This window comes from Acyrthosiphon pisum, chromosome X (genome assembly GCF_005508785.2).
Source record: "Acyrthosiphon pisum isolate AL4f chromosome X, pea_aphid_22Mar2018_4r6ur, whole genome shotgun sequence".
NCBI lineage: Eukaryota > Metazoa > Arthropoda > Insecta > Hemiptera > Aphididae > Acyrthosiphon > Acyrthosiphon pisum.
In genome coordinates, this window is record NC_042493.1 from 111,980,780 (window position 1) to 111,986,359 (window position 5,580).

Consider the following 5,580-nt stretch of genomic DNA (forward strand, 5'->3'; position numbering starts at 1 on the left):
CATCTAAATTTCATAACAGTTGTGAATTATGTAACTTTATAAGTCAATTAAATGTTATTTCAAAAAGTATTTTTTTTTTTTTTTAAGTAATTGAGTAAAGGGCAATTTTCAAAACACCATAAAATTTGATGCCAAAAAACAAAACTTCAAAATATTATTTCGACTTGAAATTTACTTTATACCTACATATATTTTATTTTTTAATAATTCATTTATGTTTTACCTAATGAACATAATTAATAGAACCGCATATAGAACCGCAGTACCACACTCACACATACTTATTATTAATAAATTAATCAATAATAATTTTATTTTGTGATAGTTTCAACATTTAATTGCAGAATGCGGGTATCCTGTTGACAGTCGGCGAATACGACGCTGATACGTAGACCGGGTAGACACGTAGTTAACCCGAAACGTTTATTAGTTATTACTAAGAACATTTAAAATATGAACATGAAATATCTAATAATTTAAGAATGAAAAATATATTTAGATATATTTATAAATTATAAATTATAATGTTTAAATTTACTATTTTGTAATCAGAATATATAAAATACCTAATTAACATTAATTATAATTTATAATATAAATATTTAAAAATTAAATTTTATCTAGATGTTTTAATTATTTATCTTAGATAATAGCTTAGATAACATATTTCCCATTTATCTGTATAAGATAAAAGATAAAAATATACCTATCTAGATAATTTATCTAGATAAAACACAACACTGGTGGTAAGTTTATAACATCAAATTTTACCAAAATATAAATAATTGATTTACTAGGTAGGTACTTAATAATTACAGACCTATACTCAATAATTAAGTTTGTCGTTTATTTACAACTGTATTTTTTAACCATAATTTTACTATAGTCTGTTTCAAAACACTAGATACTCGATAGCAGCGTGGCCCGTGGATAATTATCGCCAGGGTTTCGAAAATTTTTTCATATAAAAGCGTGCCAAATTTAAAAAAAATACCACATACAAGCACAGATAATGTTCTTACCATCAAATTTCATAATAGGTCGATAATAAGCTGTAAAAAAAAACGGAATGTTTAAATTATTAAATAATATAATACTAAGTTTTAAAATTACCGTTGTTTTTTTATAATATTGGGAAGCAATGAAATGCATATAACTTAGTCCACGGGTCGCGCTGCTATAGAGTATCTAGTGTTGTGAAACAGACTATAGTACTGTCCACAGTTAATTGTTTTATTGTTTAGGAATATCCTATGGTGGTTTTCGGTACGGCATCAAGGGATTTCGTTGTTTATAATTTAAAAGAAACTCCGTCATTGTTGGGTACTATTGTATCTCCAAGTGCACACCAACATCGTTGCATTGCAATAGTTAGGGATAAAGTTACAAAATATCCTACTGGTTAGTAATTTTATAAAAACAAATATGCAAGTGTAGAAATATACGGGTTTTCATTTTAGGTTTTGGTTATGGGGATGTCTCAGGACATATCGGTATTTTTTTAAACATTAATAAACAGCAAGGTCGAAGAGAATATTTTTCATTTAAATGCCATCGTATCCGGGGAGTACATGCCACGCAAGTCATTTATGCCGTATGCATTTGTGAGCATAAACTATTTTATATTTCTATGTAACTTACTTACTTATTATCTTAACAGGTGAATGATATCAAGGTTCATCCAGTCCATGGTACTCTAGCATCTGTGGGGTGTGATGGCACATATGCATTTTGGGATAAGGAAACACGTACAAGATTAATGGTTTCCAATATATTGGACCAACCCATCACAAAATGTTGTTTTAATAGCACTGGTCAGATATTTGCTTACAGCTCTGGATATGACTGGTCAAAGGTTATTATATTAATTACTAAGGTTTAAGGTTACCACTTACTAAAGTATTAGGTATTTAATACTTATTGACAACCATGATACATTTTAAGAAACCAAATAGATAAGACATACCAGATGATTCATTTAACATCCCTTTATTACTCATTTTTCAAAAAGTGAAAACGATGAGAATAATATTTTTGAGAGTATAACATGTCGATTTGTCTAAATATTGTCTCAAAACAATTTAAACATAATTTATAAATGTAAAACATTTTTTTTGTTAAAGTCTAATAAGAATAAAATATAAAATAAATAGGTATGTCATACCCTCTATAATTTTTGTAATAACTCATTTTACCCTAAGATCGCTCAAAAACATAATAAAAATTCATTTTTGGTGACAGCGTTTTATCTATGTTGCGTGTGTGTCTGAGAGAGACAACAAATATTGCGCTGACATCCTCTTAAGTTTTTCACTTTTTTGAAGTATGACATACAGTTTTAATTTCATCTTCGAAAGCAGAACATTAATTTGAGTGTTTCGATACATAAAAATCGAATTTAGGATGAGTTATAAATAAGTTTCGATGAACGGAGTAATGGACAAAATTTTTCGGGGTAACCGAGTACCACAACTCCATTTATCTAAACTAAAAAAAAAATATTAAATTACTCGTCCTGAATTCAATTTTTATAAATCGAAATATTTAAAATAATATTCTGCTTTGGAATATTAAATTAAAACTGTAAGTATTTTTTCATTAAAAAAAAATAATTTTTTTTTTTAAAAATATTTCTAGTTTATACTTTTTGAAATAATGATAAGATAATCACTCGATATAATCAGGGCCTTTAAGTTATTATTTTTGAAAATCTTAACCTATTTTGTAAGTAAATGTATCAACTTAAAATATTGAGTGTTGACAACCGCAGCCAAATTATGTATTAAAAAAAAAAAAAAAAACATTAAAATATAAACATTAAAAATTTTAAACATTAAAATATTTTTAATAATTAATAACTTGTGTTTTATAATTTTGTAAATCGCGATCTAGTGGAGCTATCCAAATGATACCAAATGATAAAGAAAAATGGGTTGAATAAAACCATACATTTTGTATGGTTGACAAAAAAAACTACGTCTTTAATTTAATACGTTTAATTAATAATTAACCACCTTCTTACGGAAACCCTATTTACTTCAATAGCAGCATGTTAATTAAAGTTTACATCGGTTATTTTTAATAGTTACTTCGTGTCAACAATAGTTGAAATGCGGGTGTGAACGTTAAAATAAATATACGACAAGATACCTTATTGTGTTAAGCATATTATACGTCATTCTAATATTAAAATATTTTTGGAATATCTTAATTTAATTAATCATTTGATAACTTCTTAAATTAATTAATGGTCATTTGACGTATAAAAAATTAAAAACAAAATTCAATGTTTTTGTAAATTTATTAGGATTTTTGTATCAATTTCCATTTATTAAGTTCTATAATTTAAAAAAATAATATGTACCTATTCAGTAATATTAAGTAAACCATTTAAAGTACATTATTAGTCTTCTATTTGAAGTTAGAATAAATGATTTATTTATTGATAATTGATTTTAACTTTTGATTTCAGGGCCATGAGTATTATAATGCAAGTATAAAGCCGAAGATATTCTTAAGACCATGCTTTGAGGAAATGAAACCCAAAATGGTACCTATCTTAGATTAATTGTACGTTTTTTTAAATGTGTTTATTAATTGATTACATTTTTATGTTTAATGTACATTATTGTGTTATTTTTTGAATGTATTCAGAGTACACACTCTCTAACAATAATATAGAATATAGACAATAGTGTAAAGCATGAGAAGTTGAATACCAAATATTTGTTTGCAATTTACCTTCAGAATACCAACATTTTAAACATAATTAATAAACATACCTATTGCATCAGAATAAATACAATATATTTTTTTTTTATTAATTAATTAATATTTATGGTATTACTTAAAAAAAAAACACTCTGATTTTGATTTTGTATTATAATGGGTGATTATTTTATCAAACAACACTCATTATTTCAAAGTGTAAATTTTTTTTTGAAAATATTTTTTTTTTAGTTTCAAGTCGCTTATAAAACAACGTTTTTCTTAAAAAATTATATTTTTAAATATTTTTTGTCTTTATAATTTTTAAAGTTTTTTACTTTTATGAATGAAAACATAGGTTTTTAATTTTATATTCCAAAGGGGAATATTTTTCTTAGTATTTTGATACATAAAAATCGAATTTGGGGCAATTAGTTTATGAGTTCTAAACTTTGAATATTTATAACTCATAAACTATATGGTCTAAAATTTGTAAAATGTAGAGTATCGGTAATAACTCTCAAATACCAAATATATTCGTTCGAATTTATTAAAACTATTCCAAGTGAAAAATAATAAAATATATTTTATATAATGAATTTAAACTAGTTGTATCCGATAGAGGAATATATATTACTTGAAAAATGGTTACATTCCGCATTTGATTGCATTTGGAATATTTTTTTTCGGAAATTTAATTTAATTGAATTATATTAATTTATTTTAAAAGATCTAATATCTGCAATTGAACATGTATGTAACATATGTGTAATATTTAATTAATTTCAAGAGATGGGAATCTTGAAAATATAATCATATAATTAATATATTTAATACATAATATTTTTGAATATCCACATTCTGCAAGTATAATAATCTTAATAACGTTTACTCCTTAACATATACAGATACTCATTTATAGAGTAGATATATTGAGTAACACTCCAGCACGCCTATATCTTTTCCGTTTTATAGGAAAGTGGTAATAATTCGAAATCATTATTAGTTGTATTATATTCCAAAGGTGAAAATTAGGTTATTGAAAAATCGTACGATATAGTTCGATCCCAGGGATGATAATCTTTATATACTTTAAGAATATCTTTATTTTTGAAATCCATATTTATATCTTATTTATTTTTAACAAATTTGAAAAACAAACTCAATTTCTTGAATGTCCACATATAATTAACCGAACTATTGTATCTTTGAATATTTTGATAGTTGCGATCTTAAGAAAATCAAAATAATGTAACACTATTAAAACAAACACAATAATACATAAATAGTACCATAAAATCATACTTTTGGAAATATTTAGTGTTCTAATAGAATATACTTCAACAACATTCAAAATTATTTATATATTATATTTTTTGTCATCTATTTCATTTATTAATTCTAAAAAATTGTTTTCTGAATAATGCAATAATTTCACTTTAGTTGATCGAAAAGTTATTTTAGTGTATTCTTTTTTTAAATTTAAAATTTTTCTGCGCCTTTTGGTATAAGATAGTGTATTGTAGGAATCTGAACATTTAAAAGCTTCAATAATATATTTATAACTTTCTTCATTTATTTTTTTTATTTCTTCCTTAAGTCTATTAACTAAATCTATAGGGTTAGGATTTTTCTTTGAATCCATAATTATCTCAAATTCTGTCTTACCTATATAATTTCTTTCTAGTTTATATATATTTTTCCTGACCTCTTATAAACATATATTCATTTGAAGAATCTTTACTCTTAAATAAAATATAAAAATGTTTTAATTCTTTATCAATTGGATCAATATTTTGATCAGGTAAAACTTTAACTAACTTAAACTTTAATTTTATTTTTCATGACAGCAAATTTATTATTTTTTTTTAG

At 24.3% G+C, this 5,580-nt stretch overlaps 1 pseudogene; it reads left to right on the forward strand.

Moving 5' to 3' along the window:
- The window catches only part of LOC100166493, a 10,236-nt pseudogene that overhangs the window by 1,159 nt on the left and 3,497 nt on the right, over positions 1 to 5,580 (forward strand).